This window comes from Oenanthe melanoleuca, chromosome 24, assembly GCF_029582105.1.
Source record: "Oenanthe melanoleuca isolate GR-GAL-2019-014 chromosome 24, OMel1.0, whole genome shotgun sequence".
In the NCBI taxonomy this organism is placed as follows: Eukaryota; Metazoa; Chordata; class Aves; order Passeriformes; family Muscicapidae; genus Oenanthe; species Oenanthe melanoleuca.
The window spans coordinates 5,879,281-5,901,310 of record NC_079357.1 but is presented as its reverse complement, the minus strand read 5'-3'; the positions used below and the strand labels follow the sequence as shown (position 1 = coordinate 5,901,310).

General features: G+C 43.7%; 1 protein-coding gene across 4 annotated transcripts in view; it reads right to left on the bottom strand.

Annotated features, from left to right (window-relative positions):
* Positions 1–22,030, bottom strand: part of PKNOX2 (PBX/knotted 1 homeobox 2) — a 91,590-nt gene that overhangs the window by 35,170 nt on the left and 34,390 nt on the right. Inside the window, exons 2-6 of one of the 4 annotated variants that reach the window (XM_056509795.1) lie at positions 14,716–14,776; positions 13,317–13,401; positions 10,476–10,592; positions 6,189–6,343; positions 5,823–5,900 (exon numbers count right to left, since the gene is read on the bottom strand). The gene's annotated coding sequence lies outside the window, so the exon portion shown is untranslated. Of the gene's footprint in view, positions 1–5,822; positions 5,901–6,188; positions 6,344–10,475; positions 10,665–13,316; positions 13,402–14,711; positions 14,777–22,030 lie in introns of those variants that run through there. The other 3 variants (XM_056509794.1, XM_056509793.1, XM_056509796.1) reach the window with 3 other exon arrangements.

Below are 22,030 nucleotides of genomic sequence, written 5' to 3'. Positions count from 1 at the left end.
TCTGTGTGAGCTCTTGACTGTGGGCAGCCAAGAGCATCACCAAAGCCCTGCCAAGCCCTCCCAGCCCACCTCAAGGAAATGTCCAAATCTGGGGTGAAGAGTGAATTCTGGAGATCAAGGAGGGCAGGAATTGCAGCCAGCTCCTGGGGGTTTGCACAGAAGAAAGAAATGGTGAGCAATAAAAACCCATAAAGGCTCTTTCATTTCTGGAAGCAGCAGCACTTCACATTTTGGCAGCAACTTGAGACCAAAGCATCCTAAATTTCCTTATGAAATAAAATTATTTCAGCTATCACTGAAATGTTGCCATTACACTGGAAATGTATTTCCCAAAGAGCTTGTGCCTATCTAAAGGACCCTCAGATTTATAAGCTGGGTTGTTTTTTTTTTTACCAGCAATATATTACATTCTTTTTCAAGTAAAAATAATTAAAGACTAAGTTGAAAAGTTGAGGATTTTTTTCCATGATGCCTTAAAACACTTAAAAAACCAAAGTACTGCCAGTCACCCCCCACCCTGCAGGTGAATGTGACCTCCCTAGGCCATATCAATCATTATATCATTAATAAAACAGCTATAAATCCATATTAGAATGGTTGGTCAGAATTCCCTTTTATGGGCTCTGCATCACTGTTTTCAAAGCAAAATGTTAATATTCAATCTGTAAAGCAAAAATTTTGTTTCTGAACCAATGGGAAAATGGGGATCACTTTTTCAAACTCATTGAGAAGCTTCTGCCCCACAGTAATTGATAATGGAGGATTCAACATAAAAAAATCAGAAAATCAAATTTTCAGGCTTTTCTTCTCCACCTGAAGCATCAAAATTATTAGAGATACTTGAAGATGGTTTTTTTCCAGCCACAGGAGGAATTTTTGGGTGTTAAGGGAAGACTGCCTTCTCTAAAGAGGATTTTTTTGAGGAGGGGATGATTCATGTCAGCCACACTCTGAGTTTTTTCTGTCACCATCCTCACAGAGGGCTTGTGCAGGCTGAAGTTGATGATTTATGCACTGAGCTGGGTTCAAATGAAGAAATACAGCAGAGGAGGGATGGAGAGGAGCCTCCAGAGGATGATCCATCTCATCAGAGCCAGGACAGGCTCGTCCTCACAGGTGATGCCAACCCTTGATTGGCCATAAAGTGAATTAAGAGTGACTCTCTCCTCTTCAATGTCTCACTTCTGTCAGCAAATCTTCACCTTTTCTGCCTCTTTTAACCAAAATTACCCTGAAAGATGAATGCCATGTTTTCATGCCATGACAGGAAGTCCTTGAGCTTGTTTAAAATAAACCAAGTGGTATTAAATGGTCAAAGCCAGAAAATAATCCAGTTTTCCAAGACAACCCACTCTATCCATTCCTCCATGTTCAAGGTTGTTTCCAAACAGGCTCATGTAAAACCTCATCTGGAGAGATCAGGAATGTTTGTGCAAAAATACCACTGTGCCACCAAATAGTTTTCAATTTTTTGAAGAATATATCATGGCCAAATTTCCTCAATCCAGTCCCAGGAGGTTTTCTTGCACTGGGAGCATCTTTTGCTCTGGTTTTACTAAATGCTGAACTCCATATCCTCCCAGCATCCTGTTATTAGTTATTGCCTGGTAAAGAAAGGAGAAATTGAGTCTGTGTTTCTGCTACAAGCATTAAAGCAGAGAGTGATTTGATATTTCTGCAGAACAAAGTCTGGACCAGAACAAATCCCTTTTCTATTTTTCTCCTAAAAAAAGCAGTTGGTCAATACATAAGCACTGGGATAAAAACACCAAAAAAACTGGTTTGGAATGTCAGTGGATGGGCCCCTGAGCACCAGCAAAAGCAACATTTATTTATTTAATATTTTCACCTAGGTATTTCAAATATCTTAATTTTTGTTTAACATTTACATGTATTTATTTGGTATTTGTACTTATTTAATTAATATTTCCCCAATCCTCCTCTCAACTTCAGCTCCATAGAAAGGATGGAGCTGCTTCAGTGGATTTCTGATGAGAACAACAATTACTGCTAAATATTTCTCTCCTCTCCAAAGATACCCATCTCTGAAAGGCTCCAGGGATATCTCTGCAACATAAACATGAGAATAAAACCTGCAAGAGCCAGTCAGAGCTTTAGTAGACAAGGTTAATGTACCTTGAACAGCAGCATTAAACAACTTTGCTCATTTTTTTTAAGTGGAGAGCTGAGATACCTACATACATTTAAAAGTGTTATTTTTATAGGGGAAGACCATTAAAGCACCTTCCAAAACAAACTGGCACAGGGAAACATCAAAGAAGCTTCTTCAAAGTAACCTGAGAATACTTGAATTTTGTGCAACCAAGCCCTCTGCCCAAGAAAAGTTCCCAAAAGAGCAAGTTGTGATTTTTTATTTTTTTTTTCAGCAAATCAAAAAGCTTTGAAGTGAAGTGTAGCTGAGGAACCCCAAAAATGCAGAAACTTCCTCTTGCTGGGCATGTAATGCCAAAAAAAAAAAAAATTCTGGTAAAAAAGAGGGAGCAGATGAATGTTTTAACATTCATGTTTACCTCTGAACAATTTGTGTCCAAATCTTGCCCTGTGCTCTTCATTCTCCATCACTGCTGCTAATTCCCTGAGCCAGGAATCACTGAGCACCCACATTTCTGTTCAGATGTGACTGCAGGGGAAGGATTTTCTCTTCTTGGTTCAGGAGCAGCCTGGCAGTGGGTCTGAGCACAGGGAGCAGTTTGGGAGGTGCTGGGGGGAGCTCTCTGCTCTCTTCTGCACACTTTGGTTATTTCCTTTGTTACAAGTTCACTTTCTTATCTCATTGTGTTTCCAGTAAATTGTTCTTATCCCAACCCAGGATCTTTGCCTTTTGTGCCTCCAATCTTTTCTTACAGGGGGGGCAGGGGAGGGGAAGAAAATGAGCTGAACAGAGTTCTGGAGACTTGGGGAGGGGGCACTAAATTGGGGAATACAGTTATTAAATAACAACAAGCAATTTCTCTGCCACTGCAAATATCACAAAGTGCAAATCAGACCAAAGCCAGTGCAAGACCCACCTGCAACCTCAGCCCTGCCAACAATTCTGGCACAGACCCCACCACAAACCTTGGAAAATTGGAAATGCTGCTGCATTCCATAAAGACCCCATCACCAATACTGCAACTTCCCATTTTTTCAGATATGGTTTCAATTTAATGCCTTCCTGGGCATTGTTTTGCAACTCAACTGTTTGGTTTGCAACTCAATTGTTTGTTTTGCAACTCAAATCTCCCAGGTTTTATGCAAATCTCCCAAAACCTCCATGAGCAGCCCCAGGTAAACACAGACACCTGATTTTGGTGGACTTGCTAAAAACAAGAAACACAGGTGAGCTGTGAGTGGTAGCATGCAAAGAATTCCCACTTCCCTGACTGGGAAAGTCAGGAAAACAGCAATACCAAATAAAATTCTCCTTAAATCTGCCTCATTTCTTGCTGTATCCTGCTCTCCTGCTTGGAAATTCTCCCCTTGGAAGGGGGAAAAACTCCCTCTGAGCCCCAAAAGGCAAATAAATCAGAGCTCCTGACTCACTGAGTTTTCACTTCACATCCCTCTCTGGCTCCTCCCAGTCTTACCTTCCCCCTGAATTTCCTATGTAAATGTAAAATTTCCCCTATAAAAAATGACTCTGCTGACCAAAAAACAAAAATAAGTTTTTCCTTGAGGCATCTACAGAGAGCTGTCCCCATCCACACCCTGAGCCAGGACACTGCAGATTGAGACAGGAGCACCTTGATTAATCACCTCAATTCAAACATCTTTCATTTGCCCATTTGGAAGCAATTTTTTGGCCATATTTCCAGCCTCAGTGATAAAAGAGAAGTCTGAGGTGTGATGTGGTGATTTATAGGGAGTTACAATGGGTTTCAAACTCCTTTAGTGATGCTTAATGAGACTTTCTTCTGCATTTACCCCAAATGGGAGTAAAGCTCAGGCTGGTCTGAGCCCAGCACAGTGAGGAAATTGGGGTAAAAAAGGACTGGGAAGTGTCCATGGTGTGAGACAGAGATGCTGAATTTTTTCACAACTATTTTTGCACCATGACAAAAGGTAAAGTCTGGCCTTGGAGGTGCCTCTTGTGGTCACAGAGGCTTCAGGAGGAGGAAAACTGAGTTTTGTGCCTGGAAACTGGGGGGACACACTGGAGGAAGGCAAGAGAAATGAAGTTGTGTCTCAGAAGCCTTCAGGTAATTTCCATCATTAACCACTTAGGTGCCAGCCCAGGAGGTGATTAAGTGGACACCCACCACCAGATCTCTTGAAAGGAAGGTGGCTGGACCTTGCTGGCACAGTTTGCTGAGCAGTTTGGGTTTGCTCTCTGCTGAGATCCTTCCAGGCCATTTTGTGTCCTCCACAGACACAACCCAGCACACAGAACACATGGCAGGGTGCTGAGTCCTTTTGATGCATCAAAATTCCAGCTTTTAGATTTTCCAAACCCAGTGCTGCATTAGTGAATAACTCTGAACTCCACATAAAGTGTAATTAACTCTTCACACCTTGGTCAGACAAAACAATTCCTCTGGGCTGGAACCCGAGGACACCCTGCAGCCTCAGGCCCTGAGAAGTATCAACAAAAGTGAACTGGGAGGAGCAAACTGGGGGAATGTGAGTTCATTACCTGGAGCTGCAATTGGACAATTAACCCCTGATATGTAAACAGACCAAACTGATAATTGTGTGAAACACTCGTGAGCACTGCCCATGGTGGGTGCAGCCTCTGGGATGCCCAAGGTGCATCTGTCAAACAATTTAATAAATCCAAACTTCATTCTCTTAACTCCACTTGGAAATACAGATTGGAAAGAGGGCATCAAGCAGGGAGGATCCCCAAAAAGAGGATCCCCATCCTCCCTCACCAGCAAAACAATCTCAACATGAACCCAACCTTTATCAGAAAGGGGTAAAATCAGGCTAAGGAGATATCCACCACTTCCTCCATTGTGTGATTTTTGTTTTGGCTGGTGGGTCACCAGCAAAAATCAGGGCTTAAAGGGCAGCCTGGGGGAAAGAATCCTTCCCATTTGGCTGCTTCTTATTAAAAATGACTTTCTTCTCAAAAGAAAAGACCAAAAGAAAAGATGATCTGGACCAAATGAAGGTTTTGGGTTTTTCCCCAGTTTAAGAAGAAACCAGGCACTTTTGCAGAATATTTATGCAAACTGAAGGTGCCATTCCCATTTTCAGTGACCAAAGATTTCTCTTGGCTCCTCCAGGGGGGAAGTTGTAGCCAGCAGGATTTTATGTTCTGTGTCACCTGCCTGTGCCCTGCTTTTGGCAGGGATCAAGCACATTTGTCACTCTGTCAAGCCCTAATTTTAGTGATCAGGGTTGACTAAAGGACTGTGAAACCCTTGGTTTCATGTATATCTTATTTTAAGCTCTGCATTTCATTTATTTTTAGTTGGTGACCATTTCTCTGCACCCTGCTGCTGGCTGTGCCAAAATTTTGCAGTGATAACAGCCTATATTTCAGAGTATTTTCACAAAAATATATCTGTGTTTTCCTCCAGGCTGCTTATGCCTTGTAGGGCTCTTAACAATATGTTATCTACACTTGAGCTTTAAAACAAGACTCTCTGCACAGACTGATTTCTTAAAAAATAATAAAAAAAAAAGTGCAATTCTGCTCTGAAATGCTCACTGCATTTAGGGAAGGGTTGATAGAATTTAAATACAAAAGAAAACAGCAGAAATTCCTCCAAACAAAGCCACACCAAGGTCATGACTCACCACATCCTGCTCAATGTACATAATTGCACAATTAATATATACAATTGCTTAATTGATATAAAGCAAAGCAGCCTTACTGTTAGGGGGTGCTCAGGGAGCCACTGCCCTGGAAGTGTGTCCTCCCACTGCCCCAAAAACTGGGTGGGGATCACAACCTGGGGAAGCAAAAATGAAATATTGGAATATTGAGAGAAAATGATCATTTAAGGAAGTGAAATATTAAGCAAAGGATGCAGGTCTGCACTAGGAAAGGTGTCAGTGAAGCCATGGATGGCAAGATGCACTTAATGCATTTTTTTTTTAAAGATGATGGGGAAAATAGGAGAAATCAAGGAAAAATTAGGTGGGAATATCCCCTGGAGGTGAAGCAGGAGTGATGTCTGAGCTAGATCAGGGGTTTTCCCCAGCAGGTTTGGAACAAATCAGATTTTTAGAGGTCGAACCCAGATATGTCCAGGAAAGGAAGGTGGTGTTGTTGTTGTTCTGGCCAGAGGATGGAGGATGGAGGTCAGTCCTGTCCTGTCCTGTCCTTTTCTCTCCTGGTGGCTGCAGGAAGCTCCTCACAGGGTCACACTGAGGCTGCTGCTACAATCCAGCTCTGCAAAGGGGAAAAAGGAAAAAAGGAATGAAACATCACTGATATTGGCTCTGTCCCCATTTCACACTGGCAGTGCCATCTCCCTGGTTAATGACAATATTTCCTTGATGGAATTGTGGTTTGGTATTAAGGCCCAGACAGTGAAGTGGGGAACAGCCTCCAGAATGGGGAGCTCCCAGACACCATTTCAAAAGGAAAAGTCCATCCATGCACCAGAGAGGGTTTGGCAGCTGCCAAGAATTTGCCTTTATGGGACTGGGATTTCCAGTCCCATCTCAGCAGCTCCAGTGGGAAAACAAAGCTGGGCTCAGCAAGGACCAGCACAGCCACCAGCACTGGGGTGTTTTGTGTTTGACTGCAAAAAAGGATAAAATTCACAGATCTCTCCATATAAATCACTGCAGTGAGCCCCTCAGACCTTCCACATCCATCTGATGAATGTCCCTCAATATTCATCACCTCCAGGCATTACCTGGGTGTCTGTAAACATCACCTGGGATCTCCAGATGTCTGATCCCTCTACCTTGATATATCTATCCTCAGATCTCCAGTATAAACATACCAACCAACATCCATAGAAATCCAAGAGAGCTCAAAACACACCTGAGATGCCAACCAACATCCACAGAAGTTCTAAAGAGCTCCTAGTTGCCCAAAACACACCTGAGAGTCCAAAATACACCTGAGATACCAACCAACATCCACAGAACTTCCAAAGAACTCTTCAGATGCCCAAAACACACCTGAAATACCTAAATACACACCTGAGATATCTACCAACATCTACAGAACTCCTGGAGAGCTCAAAACACACCTGAGAGTCCAAAACACACCTGAGATACCAACCAACATCCACAGAACTTCCAAAGAACTCTTCAGATGCCCAAAAGACACTTGAGATACCTAAATACACACCTGAGATACCTCAATACAACCTGAGATATCAACCAGAATGCACAGGACCTCCATGGAGAGCTCAAAAAACACATGAGAGCCCAAAACACACCTGAGATACCTAAATACACACCTGGGATACCAACCAATATCCACAGAACCTCTGGAGAGCTCAAAACACACCTGAGAGCCCAAAAGACACCTGAGATACCAATCAATAGCCACAGAACCTCCAAGGAGAACTCCTGGCTGCCCAAAACACACCTGAGAGTACAAAACACACCTGAGATGCCAACCAACATTCACAGAAGTTCCAAAGAACCCTTCTGATGCCCAAAAGACACCTGAGATACCTAAACACACACCTGAGATATCTACCAACATCCACAGAACCTCCATGGAGAGCTCAAAACACACCTGAGAGCCCAAAACACATCTGAGAGCTCAAAACACACCTGAGATACCAACCAACATCCACAGAACCTCTAAAGAACTCTTCAGATGCCCAAAATACACCTGAGATACCTAAACACAAACCTGAGATACCAACCAGCATGCACAGAACCCCTGGAGCACCCAAAGCACACCTGAGAGCTCAAAACACACCTGAGGTACCTAAATACACACCTGAGATACCAACCAACATCCACAGAAGCCCTGGAGATCTCCCCAGACCTGAGCTATGGAAACATCTGGGTCATTTCAGGGCAAAACACAAAAAAAAACTCCAAACATGGAAAATTTGGGGAGAGAGACAAAAGGTCAAGGTGCCTCTTGCCTTCTCAGGTGTAGGTCCCACTGAGAGATGGAGACCTAATCTGCCCAGAAGGGCCTGAGTCCCAAACTCAGGTGAAATATTCATGTAATTTATGGTAAAGAATTAATGCTTGTGCCTTGCAGGAACACAAATGTGCTGATGCCAAATACATATGAGGAACCTGGGACTTGATTTTCATTGGATTTGTCCTGCCATCATGATGGAAAAGCTCAAGTTCTGCACAGTGCTTCATCCCTACAAAGATTTGTTTCCATCCCACAGAAAGACCTGGGCTTGCTGTGTGAACAGAAGGTGAGGGCTGCAGGAAAAGGAGCAGAAGTGAGGCTGGCAGTGTTAAAGGAGCTCTGGTACACAGATTTTCATCCTTGCAGGTGGCCAGGCCTGAGCTCTCAGGTGCTGCATGCATTTAGGACAAAACCACTGTGCAACTTTTGCAGCAGTGATGCCATTTTTGTCCCCACCAAGAGGAACACAGAGAGCCAGCCCCACCAGGGACATCCCCCTGCACACCCTGGCAGGGAGAGAGAAGCCTTTCTGAGCTGGCAAGCACTTTTAGCAACTTCAAAAGGCATCCTTTGAAGTTCAGCAGAGGCTTTGAAGTCCCCCCGATGAGGGGATGGAGGAGAAGCCTCCTCCAGGATGCTCCACCACGGGCAATGCACATCCAGGGTGTCCCAGGGCTGCACCCAGCCCTGCCCTGGGGTCAGGAATGAGACACCACTCCTGACAAGTCCCCAGAAATGCCCTGAATGCTGATCCAGCATCCAGCAGCACCCCGGGACAGCAGCTGCAGAAAGCCAAGGGCAGCCCTGGTAACAAGTTTGTAATAAAGAGTAAGGCAATGCTAATAAAGATGATGTTTAGCTAAACAAAATTCAGGATTTTTTTGCAAAAAAGCAGGAATGTCACTCTGTTTCTTCCAATGTGAGCAGGCTGTGGTGCTTAACCTCATCATGTCAATGCTGTTTATGTTTTAATAAATTTAATGCCAGCTCCTCTGACTTAGGGGGAAACCACAAATGGTTAATGCTGGGTTTTGCTGGATTATTTTTATGCCCAGCAGCAAGCTCTACTGACCCCAAACTCCACACCCATGGGACAGCCAAAGAAACCCTGTGAGTGTGAAAAGCAGCAGAAATGCAGAAATCAAACTCAAGTTTCAGTTAACCCTTTAAGGAGCTCCAAGGGATGATAGTGACTCTAAATACCTTGGCAACACCTGCTGCCATTTGCTAGTAGGACTTTGTGACAAAAAGTGTGTTGGGTTTTCCCCCCCAAAAGTGCAATTTCTGTAACATCTCCAACCTCAGGATAAGGGCTGGGGCCAGGAGCTGGGGATGCTCCAAGGGGAAAGAAGAACATGGTATTTCCATTTCAGAAGTAAAACCAACAATGCACAAACCCCACCCTTTCTCAGAGAGACTGAAAGATCTGAGACATGCCCATACACCCAAATATTTTTGTATTTTTGTATTTCTGAGGCAAAAAAACATCAGGGAGAGACGTGTCTGATGGCGGAGCCCTGCTGCAGGGGACTCACATTTATCCAAACGGGGAATGCAGAGAAACACTGGCCATGCCCAGCCCAGGCATGTGAGTGTGAACACATCTGGATCTGGGGAACAAAAGCAGCCTCCCTCCAGTGTGCTGATAAATAATGGAAAGGCAAAGTGCCCTGCAGAAGCAGCAGCACACTGCTCGGCCTCGGGCGAGACGGAGCCAAACTCGGTACCAGGAGCTCTGCAACAGTGGGATTAATAACATCCATTTTAATGCAGCTTTTTCTCCCTTTTTTTTTTTTTTTTTTTTTTTCCCCTCCCTGCTTCACAAACAGCAAAGTGAATGTTTGAGCATCTCAGTGGGGGGTTAATGAGGACTCTGATTAGTTATTCAGATTTGCTGATGCTGCCTACATCCATCCTCGGATGGGGGAGCAGCAGCAAAGGGTTTGCAGAAAAAGCTCTGAGAGATGACCTGCTTGGCTTTCACAGCTCAGGGGGGTGAAGGTTTTGGGGGGGTCCCCAACCCCAAAATCCTGGTGCCAACTTTGAGCTTACAAGCTCAAAGCTTATCAGCTTTGAAAAAACTCATTTTCCCATTTAGGGAATTTTAGGGGATGCTAAAAGCTGCTGCACATTCAGCCATGCCAATTCCTGCAAAGTTTCTGAGGAAAACATTTGGATTTGTGGGATTTTTGTTAATAAAATTTATGTGCAGTCCTGATCAGAAGCATAAGACCAAAAATGATGGATGGATGGGCAGATGCAAGGATGCACAGATGGATGGATGAACAAACATCCATGGTGAAAAAACACATGGAGGCAAGGGTGGAAGAAAGGATGGATCACCCCATAAGCCACCTCAGGGCTGCAAAAATGCAACAACTGCTGCACTATTTCCTAGAGCATCCCATAAAATCTAGCAGTGGTTTATGTCCTTGCAGAAAAGCAATGAGCTCACCTCCTTGCTCCTTGACCCAGGGATATTTTAAGCAGGTTGAGCTCACATCAGTATTTTAAGGAGGTTGAACTGCTGTATTTCGGGGTTTCTTTCCAGATTTAGGCTTTTATTCTTCACCTGCATCAAAAATCAAAAGGGAACCTGAGAAAATAAATGGCAGGTGTCCAAAATGATGCCACAAAAGGTCTAAAGGATGGAGCCAGGGAGGTGTTTCATGGCATTGCAAAGGGGCAAATAAAAAAAAACCTCAGGCATTATTTCAGGATTCACTCTAGGATTTGTTATTTCTTCATCAAGAAGAAATATTTGAAGGAAGCAGGAAGGTGAAGACACTCTCTCAGTAGTAAATTCATCCTAACAATGAATTTATGATTTTTTTTGGGGTCTAGAGACCCAGCAGGCTCTTGCTTTGAGCATCACTCCAGCTAGATCCAACAGGGATTTTGGGGAGCTAAACCCCCTGGTATTTGTGTCATTTCCCACAACACCTGCCAGGATCTAAGGGGGAAGACAAACTGGAGTTATCCCTCTGATTTCACATGGAGGCAAAATCCCAAGCAGGCTCTTTTCCCAAGGACTGCCTCCATATGCTTAGTCTGGATTTTAAACGGTGTGTTAATTGTTCTGAATTAACAGCTCCAGCTGGAGAAGCAAACAAGCAATTTGCAACCTTAAGATAACACCCAACTTATCTCAAGTGATTTAAGTTGGGATTTTTTTTTTGTTGTTTGGTTGTTGGGGGGGGGCGATGTTAGTGATTTTTTGGGGGTTTTGGATTTTTTTTGAGGGGATGTAACACCTTTCTGGTTGTGAATGCACTGCCCAGAGCCTGGCTAAAATCACTCAGTGCACCCAATCTATCAGGATTGCCACAGGAGGAGGTGGGATTGTAGGACAAAGAGAGAAAAAAAAAAAAAAAAAAAGAAAAATCTCTGCATTTCACTTTGCTTTAGAGACAGGAAAAATCTAATATATCCTCATCACTGCTGGGCAAACCACTGACTGCAGAAGAGCTAAGGATTATTTTTCTCCCCTACACCCTTTTATATTTTTTATTACATAGAATCAGGGAGTCCCAGAATGGTTTGGGTTGGAAGGGACTTTAAATCCCATCTTGTTCCAACTCCCTGGCACGGGCAGGGACACCTTCCACTACCCCAGGCTGGTCTAAATCCCTGTCCAGCCTGGCCTTGGACACTTCCAGGGATGGGGCAACCTGTGCCAGGGCCTCACCACCCTCACAGGCAAGAATTTCCATTTCAAAATATTCAAACTCTAAAAAGGACAAAAAAAAAAAAAAAAAAAAAACAACCCACCAGCACATTCCTTCAAGCTTTATCCCTTTTCCTTTTTTCATTTGCTGCTAGATAGAGGGAGAAGGAAAGACCATGATGTTTATTTGTTTATCAGACTGGATCTTCAACAAGGATATATCATTTTTTTTAATTGTCATTCCAGCAATTTAAATCCTTTCTAATCTCAGGGTGTGGGATTCAAAGTCCACCCCTCTCTCCCCTGCTTTCCATGCCTGGTTTTAGGAGGAGCCAACGGTGCTGGCAGAGAAACAGACTCCACAAAAAAAGATTTTTATGATTATGACGAAGTGACTGTCGGCAGATTGAGTGAAACTCCTGCTACCTGTCCTGGCTGCAGCCAGGAGAGGGTTAATTTCTGCACTGGCTGGGAGGGGGCATGGCCAGGCCCTGGTTATTCTATACCACTCACATCTTTTTTTAGGGGGAGGGGCAGGAAAGGGACTCCCTTCCCAGTGGAGCAGCTGCAGCTTAAGGTGAGCATTTCTGTCTGTGAATCACTCTTTTTTTTTGTACCCTTTTTTTGTTAATACTGCTGCTCTCACTGTTTGTTTTCTCATTCCAGTTTCCAGCAAACTGTTCTTATCTCAACCCACCTTTTTGATGATGATCTTTGCCTTTCACTCTAATTGTAAAAATCCATGAGGAGGATGGGAGGGGGCAGGGGATGCAGTGAGTGGCAGTGTGGTTTGTAGAAGCACTAAATTGAGGGGACCATTCCTAAACCATCACTCTACCCCAGCCAAGACTGAGCTGTGAGTCACAACCCCCAAAATTTCCCAAGAGCTCCAGGACTGGGTCTATCAGATACTGGGGTCGTGGTCCTAAATATGATCTTCTGCTGAAGTTGGGACACTTTGTCTCCATTTTGTCTCCTTCTCCCAGACTAAAAAAGGTCTGACTGTGCCCTGAGGACACTGAGAAGAGCCATTAAGATGCAGTGATGCATCCTTCTCCAAGGATGGGAGGCACCTCCAAAATCCATTCCCAGCTCTGGGGCTGTGGGACTCAGGTCCCAATTCCAAGCTGTGCTACCTGAGGATCTCCTGGCACGGGGATAAAGCAACAGGAGAAGCAATAAATCACTTTGGCACCTTCCCTGGGCATGGCAGCCCTTGATAAAAAACCAAAACTCCAGGGAGGGAGGCTGACACCAGCACACTGTCCCCAGTGCATTCTGCTGCAGATTAATCCTTCTTGATGGAGAATTACAATTAGGGCTCGGTCTTAAGGAGATATCAGCAATCAGATATCTTATCAAATGCCACCTCAATTATTCAAATAATCCCTGGCTCTTAGATTTGGGTGCTGTTTAGGGAAAGCAGTCCCATTAATGTGCTGACACTTCCCCATCACGTCCCACATCCTCAACTTCATGTCTGATTACGGAATTTGCATTCAATTTAATTTTTTCCATCTGGAGTAAATGAATAATCCGAGTACCTACCCCAGCCTTAATTACATTTGTTAAATTAAAAACCTGGGATGTGAGAAATTTAAATGCATGTAGCTCCATGGCCAGACAAACCTGCATGTTCAACCTGCTGCAGCCCTGCCAGCTCCTGCTCCAATTTCTCTTCCTTCCCCACAGCCAGGCATCAAGGAAATTACAACTAGAAAACAAAAATTCTTTCTAAACGATGAAACAATAGATGATCTTTTGACATTTCCAGCGCTGTTTGCAAGGGAATGAGATAAAATGTAATAAATTCATATACTTCTGTGTGTGTTTCTTGGCTCCAGCAGCTAAAATTTCCATCTCTTTATGCAGGAGTCCTGGGGAGCAGAAATCCTTGATAATGCCAAACAATTCGACACTTTATTTTCTCTTTACTCCACACCATGCAAAACACAGGCTTCAAGCTGCCAGCTGCTGGGAGTGAAACCAGATGCCACATCCCTTTTCCATATGGAAACAGAAATGGCCCCTTCTGGGGGGGCTGGGTGCTCCCCTCAGCCTCAGCCCTCTGTGACCCCAGGGCTGCTACTGGCACAGAGCAAAAAAAAAAAAAAAAAATCACTTTTTCAATGCTGCAATTGTCATTTTTTACACTCAGCCTGGTATCATCAGACCCAGAGAACATAAAAAAATATTCGCCCCAAACCACATTTCCTAATTTTAAAATCAAGAAGAGAGAGGTGTAAGTAAAACTACTGAACTTGATAATTTTTTCAAAATTAACTTAGCAGAAGCTTGCTGAATTTCCCTTCTTCTGGAGATGATGAAACTGAAAAGGATGGAATTAATAGGTGGACTCGAAGTGGTGATGAGAAAAGTGTCCAAGTAATTAAAGAATAATTAAACAGTAAATGGAAGATAAAGCATTACCAGCTCAGACCATTTTAGGAGGAATACTTCACAGATTAATTGGAAATGGGAAATGTCAAATAAATAAATTTGGGTGTTGATCTAGATGTCAGCAGCAATGAAAAGGTTGAGGAAAGTCTTTTCTCAACACTCACAAAGACTGAATGAAATAACTTACAAGTGAGTGAGTGCAATGACAGCAATCCCCAGCCTGAGCCTTGGGGGACCAGTAATAAAATATGGTTCAAAATATTCAGGGAAAGCCACACTCAGGTAAAGTGAGACAGGTGAGACAGGATCAAAAATAGTTTTCCCTTTCCTCCCAGCATGCTTGCAGCTCAGACACTTCTGCACCCCCAGGAAATGGATTTGGCTCCCCATAAAAATCCCTTCAGAGCCTCCCCCAGGCACAGGTCTGGCCATCAGAGCAGGCCACTAATGGACCTGTGGCTCCTCATCCTTCCTGACTTTCTTCTGCTGTGTTTGGAGTTCATAGTTACAGTTCTGGAGAAGAAAACATCATGTTTTAGCAATGAGGTCCCCAGCGAGGCTGTTTAAAAATTAATTAGTGCCATGCAACATATTAGTGATGAATAGCAATTTTAGCTTTTGTACCTACTTCATTGCCTTCTACATGGTTGTTATTCCAGCTTTTCCATGGTCCTCCAGCCAGCCAGGACCTGCACAGAGCATACCAAGGAAATTATTGGCTGTGCCTCCTGGAAGTACCAAATTCAGCAGCAAACACCCACCCACCGTGTTCTCTCTGAAGGTTTTTCATAAATTCATGTTTGCTGAGCTGGCTGGAAGGTTGGGAAGCTGCTGTGCTCACAGAGGTGCCCATCACCCCAAAACAGCTGCCCAGGGGTGGGAGCCTGTCCCAGGCCAGTCCCTGAGTGGGTTCATCCAGGGTGCAGAACAAAGGTCCTCCCTCCACAGCCAGACGTGGGTGGAGATCACCCAAACCTGACGATGGAGAACTTCAAGGATGGAGGTCCACCAACCCCAGAGGTATCTGCCAGCCCCAAGGAGGAAGATTCTCCTCCAAACCCAAGGAAGAAGATCCCCATATCCCAAAAATGGAGATACACTCCCAACTCTGAAGGTGAAAATGCTCAAGCCTCAGGGATGGAACTCCACAAAGTACAAGGAAGAATCCAGCTAAGCCCAGGGTTGGGAAGGGGATCTCCCAACCCTGCAGATGGAGATCCATAAAACCCAAGGAAGAATCCAGCTAACCCCAGGGTTGGGAAGGGGATCTCCCAACCCTGCAGATGGAGATCCACAGAACCCAAGGAAGAATCCAGATAACACCAAGGCTGGGAGCTTCCAACCACAAGGATGGGAATCTCCAACCCTGCAGATGGAGATCCACAAAACAAGGATGGAGACTCACAAACTTCAAGGATAAAGCTCCTAACCCTGAGTTTGGGGATTCCCAACCCTGACAATGGTTGTCAGGTTTTTGTGAGCCTCAGAATCCAAGGACTCTCACAACCCTGAGGACAGAGATCCTGCAGACTCCGAGGATGGAGATTCCCCAACCCAAGAATGGGAAGACAAGTCCCCTCCAGGACAAAGACCCCCCCAAACCTAAGGATGCAAACCCCATCTCCCCAATCCCATGGAGCACAATCACCCCTGGGATACCAGTGATTGAAATCTTCACCCCACACTGCACAGGGCAGAACCTGGGTCATCATCCTGCTCTGGTAATGGCCACGTCCCAAACTGTGACCCCTAAATGAGCCATGTCCCAAACTGTGACCCCAAATGAGCCACATCCCAAACTGTGACCCCAAATGAGCCACATCCCAAACAACCCCAAATGAGCCACATCCCAAACTACCCCAAATGAGCCACATCCCAAACTGTGACCCCAAATGATCCATGTATCAGACTGTGACCCCAAACAAGCCACAACCCAAACTGCAACCCCAAATGATCCATGTATCAGACTGTGACCCCAATGAGCCACATCCCAAACTGCAACCCCAAATAAGCCATGTCCCAAACAACCCCACAAAGCCACATCCCAAACTGTGACCCCAAACAAGCCACATCCCAAAGAACCCCAAACAAGCCACATCCCAAAGAACCCCAAACAAGCCACATCCCAAAGAACCCCAAACAAGCCACATCCCAAACTGTGACCCCAAACAAGCCACGTCCCAAAGAACCCCAAACGAGCCACATCCCAAAGAACCCCAATGAGCCTGAGCTCTGCTGCAGGGACCGAGGAGCCTCGCTGTGTGCACTGCCTTCAGGTGCATTGAGGGGGTTTGCTGGCACATCTGGAATCCATTGGGTTTATGGCATGTTTCATATCACAGGCAGGTACTTTGAAGCAGTTCAGTAGTAGCAGGGCAGCACGTCCCCATGGGTGGGCTGCGGTTTGTGCTTTCAGCCCCAGCGTGACAAAGGGGCTGGGGAGACAGAGCTGACGTTCTCCAAACACAGCTTTGTGCCTCTGGGGGCAAATCCAGCAAGAAATTAAAACCCAAAAGGCCAAAAAAAAAGAGAAAGAAAAAGAAAAAAGGGAAGAAAACAACTTCCACATCTAAGTGATGTTGATCCCCACATAAGGCTATTAATAGGCCCATCACAAATTGTAAATGACTCAGATAAATTAAATGGCTTAGCAACAGTGAGGAAAGGCCCTTCTGAAGATTCATTTGTTTTGTGGAAAAGAAATTATTCGGGGATTTAAAATCTTTTCCAGCAGCTTGACACAGGCACCCTGTCAAGCCCACATGTTGATGCTCACAAAGCCCTGGGAGGCAGTCAGCCCTGAGAGGAGAAGTCAGAGAATCAGAGAATCCCAGGATGGTTTGGGTTGGAAGGGATCTTAAAGATTCTTCCAGTTCCCTGTGATTTGCAAAGACCTTTCCACTGTCCCAGGATGATCCAAGCCCCATCCAGGCAATCCCAGGGATGGGGCAGCCAGCCCTGTCCCAGGGCCTCCTCATCCTCACAGGGAACAATTCCTGATATCTAAACCTCCCCTCTTCCAGTGCAGTGCCACTGAAGTGCTCTGCAGCCTCCAAAAACAGGGGGACACAGGCATGCTCCTGCTGGGGAGCACTAACGAGGCTGTGCCACCTCCTAGCAAAATTATTAAAAGCCTCAGCCAGTGAGCAGCTCTGAAAATGGGCTGATTTGACCCAAAACATCTCCATGCAGAGGGAAAGTTGGCAACTGCAATTAAAATGGAAAGCGGGGCAGTAACACAGGGCAAGGAGTTAGGGCTGCAACCCTGAGTGCAGGGAGGTTCAGTGATTCACCCCCAGAGCAGGAGCCACTGCTTCCTCCCCTGTCAATTCATGAAATTCATGTGTCAAACCCACCTGACTTCAGAGGCAAAGCCCAGCTCCCCATTGACAGCCCTTTTAGCTCATGCAAAATTGAGGGGCTGTTCACCTTCAGACACGACTGCAGCAACTCAAAACCCCTTTTAGTGCAAGTTCAGAGGTATAAAAGATGCAAAACACCCCTAAATTATTCACACGGTGCTTCAATCAAAGCCACACTATGGGGTAAAGGAAAGGATCTGGTGACCCTGGGGATGTCTCCCCATCTCTGTCTGGATGGAAAAACCCTTCTTGTATTTAGTGGGGAGAAGTGAATGGGGGAGACAATAAAATAAAAGGGTTTTCTGTGTCCAGAAAAGGCTGGAGAGTGAGGAATGCAAGAAGTATCCATTTTTCAGAGAATCCTGGTTGCATTTGCCCTTTGGCAGCACTGAAGCTTTTCCAAACTTTTACAGCACCAGAGGAGTAAAATTAAAGTGGGGCATGGCAAGAGAAATTGCAAGCCAAGAAATCCAGCAAGAAAGCATAGAAACAACTAAAAAAAAAAAAAAATTATTTTGTATTTCAAATACAGGAGGTTTTCAAAAAAGGAAAATCCCTCTGAGACATTTTTTTCTTCCATTTTTTCCTCAGTTTTCTTTGAGCATCCAGGTGTTCCTGAGCTGCGATTTCCATTTCTCCAGCTCCTTCTTGGGGCAAAACCTCAACAGCCCAATACAAAAAAAACCCCAAAGCCCAATCCCAAAAGTAGGACACCAAGCCCTGCTCAATCCAGCCTCAGCTTGAGGCTCACTAATTACCCAGTAATAGTATTTATATGCTGCCAGCACACTCGGAAATGCAGCTCCTCATAACCGAGGTCGGCATCAATATTAATGTCCCGGCTTGACTCTCCATATGCAGGGACCAGCTAGAGACAAAAAAAAAACATCACAGCAAAGAGGAGCAGAAAATGAATTTTGAAAGTTTTTTTTCTTGTGTTTGGGCAGGAAGGGAGTGCTTGAGATCAAATGAGGGGAGCAGCAATACGAGCAAATGTAAGTTCCCATAGCTGAGGCATCAATCTTCCAGTGGTACAAATTTTTTCACCATCTGTACACCCTTCCTTGAGTTTCCCCACAAGTAGGGAGAGGCCAAAAAAACTCTTCCTGTGATGGGAATAGATTTCTAAAACTCAGGGCCTTCCCCTTACCAGAGTTACTCTAAGACAGTCAGCTTCCAATATTCACTCCTGCAAAATTCAGTCCTCTTTTGGTTGCTCATGCAGAACCTCCTGAAAAGCACTTCTTTCCCAGTGATAGTTTGGGAGCCTATCCCCCCAGATCCAATATTATATTGCATGCAGATGTACACAGAATATTTGCAGAAATGTGGCTGTGCAGGGCACGGTGTGGGTTGCAGACATGTCCCAGCACCACTCCATAATTCCATTAAAAACCATCTTTTCTTAATAATTTCTAGGCAGAGACACTTGTCACACCAGGAGCATTAAGGCAGAGTTTAAATGGAGTTAATAAAGTATTAATAGCCTGCAGTAAGGCTGTGATAGATTTGAGCTGCATGTGATCAGTACAAGGTGTTGCTGCCAATGTCCATGCTCGGTGCACCTCAAAAAATCCGAGAGCTTCCATGAGAAATGCAGCTCCAGGAAATCAGAGGATTCTCATGGATAGATGCATGTTTTGGGGACTTTTCCTATCAAAATGAAAGCTGGCAGATGAAGAGCAAGCATGGATGAGGCATTCACCCTGTGGAGAATCAGGTATGGTATCAACCCACTCCACTGACATTAATTCATGTTAATTAACACTGAAAGAAAACCAAGGGAAGCCACAAAGTTCATGCCCAAGAATTCAACTTTAAGACATTCCTGGATCATCATTTTGCCATACTTTCTTTCCAATGCAATTTGAGAATTTCCTTATTTTTAGTCAAATTCCAAGCAAGAAAAGGGCAAACTGTGGAAAGCATTTGAAAAGAGATGCTCTACTTCCCCCAGAAACTGCAGCTATGAAGGTTTTACTGACATGGTTTGAGCTGTTATTAAACATCAACAAGTGACACTGACCCTCCAGAGAAGACCCAGCTCTGTTTGGATGACCAGCAGGTAACACATTAATTAACACACATTAATTAACCCTTCAAAGACCCAGCCCTAATGACTACAATGACAATGAGCAAACTGTTGATCCTACAGAGAAGACCCAGCCCTGCATTGATGACCATGCTCTGTAGAAGCAGGACTCAAGCCAACTGCCTAAAGACTGCCATAAAAATCAAATCTACTATTAAGTGATTTCAGATATTGCAAGAAATCTCCTGAGTCTAATTACAACCTCGTTTGGCAATTTGGGTGGAAAGCACACTCTGCAGTTGTGGCCTTGGCCATCAATTCTGGTCAAACTGGAGATCTTTCTAAAGAGCCATTGTGTGACCCAGTGGAAATGGCAATTTTTCATATGGAATTTTTCCCAAAGCTTAAATCGCCTCTTTATTAAATATTTCTCAGCTCTAACTTGTGGAAAGAGGCTGCGAGGACTATTCCAGGAGGAGCAGTCTGTGAGAAAATGTCAGAGGGTAAAAACATCTCAGGGAAAAAAAGTGAGGATTTCCACTCAGGACCAGAACCCTAAAACAGGAGGGTTTGCTTTTCTTTGTTGGGGTGATAAAAGAACCATGAGAAGGAGGAACACCTTCTTCTACCTTCTCCAGCTGCTGCAAATCCAGCAAGAAATTAAAATCCAAAAGGCAAAAAAAAAAAAAAAAAAAAAAAAAAGTAAGAAAAAAAATAACTACTCTCACATCTAAATGATGTTGATGGCCACCACCTTTGGGTTTGCAGAAATTCTGTTTTTCCAGCCAAAACTCTTCCAAGACAGAAGAGTGAAAGGAGAGCACCTTCCTCCAACCTTTCCACCAGCATCAGACAAAACTCCAAAATCTCCACACCTTGCAAATCCCTCCCTGCATTCCCTCCCCAATGTCTGCTTTCCACCCTCCAAAATATCCAAAACCTGCTCAAAATCATGACAAGCAAATAACTGGAATGGAACAAGTAATGGAGTTAATTAATAAATTGGGAGTGCTGAAGTCAACTTGCTGTACATGGCTGGTTCATCAGGGCTCCAGTGGCTTCCCATGGAATGGGAGCTGCAAGGACTGAGAAATAAAAGAGATTTTGATGTTGCTGCAGCTCTGCAGCTCTCTGATGAGACATTACTGGCTGATCTCCTACACAGCTGCTCCCTGCTGAACAGGCACATCCCACCTCCAATGCCTTTGGCCATCAACCAATGTGGGATTGAATGCAAGTTTTGGGTTGGCTTTTTTATTTTTTTTTTAGTTGATGTGAATTATTTGGGGATTTTTTTTTCCTTTTGGCTAAGGAATAAGTGATGATTTATCCAAAACTGCATTTAAATGGAAAAATCCCCACTGCTGTCTCATCCCTACCTAAGTGACCACCATCATACAGCCAAGTGGGTCAGGACTATTTAATGCCAAAAACTGGGGAGAAATATTTTATTTCTTCAGCAATAAATGCCCCTTTTCCCAAAGTGCTAGTTCAGAATGGAGAAAAAAAACGTTTAGTTTTGAAATGCCTCAATGAAATTTAATTTTTGGTTTGAATCAACAGCTTCACTCGGTGCCATTTTAATGCTATTTTATGCTGAAATGTCAATTGGAAACTAACATTTTAAAATGTCAAAACATTTCACGTCTGCAGACGGTGCAGATAGTTTTTTGCTTCCATGTGTCCAAACAGAAAATGCTTTTGGAATTTTACCATGAAAAGAAATTTTAAAAAAAACATTATATACATATAAATATATATATATATATCAAAATCAATATTTTGACTTCTGGGAATAAAAACAAAGTTAAAATACAATATTTCCTCTAGGATGCAAACAATATTTTCTGACAAGCTGTAATCACCAAAAAGCAATCTGAGCCAAATGTTTGCTACCAGGATCTGTTATAGCTCCATGGCAAGAAAAAGAGATTTTTGATATTGTAGCTTCTCTGAACTCTTTTTTATTTGCCAATTTTTTTTCCAGGGTGCAGGAAGCTCCTTCCACCACCCACAACATTTCCAATGAACTGATTTTCCTCAATAGTGGGGAAAATATCCTCCAAAAAATGATGGTTTTCTCCTCTAAAAAAGAATTTGGGATGGATTTGAATTTTGGGGAGGGGTTTTCCCTGTGTTTTTCCCACCAGTTTGGGGGAACTGGGGAGGAATTGAACTGGGAGGGTTTTACCACACTCATGCTGGCTGCAGGAAACACGTGCACAGGGTGTGGGGGTTTTATCCAATGTAAATGCAATTATCCAGTCATCTAACCTTTGAAATTCCTGCCTTGCCCATGCATTACCAAAAAAAACAAATGGAGAAAAAATAGGGAAAGAAAGCAAATAGAAATCAAGCAATCCAGAGCAGTCACAGTAAAAAAAATAAAATAAAATAAAATAAAATAAAATAAAATAAAATAAAATAAAATAAAATAAAATAAAATAAAATAAAATAAAATAAAATAAAATAAAATAAAATAAAATAAAATAAAATAAAATAAAATAAAAAATAGAATTTTGCTTCTTTTTCTGGTTCCAGGGGCAGGG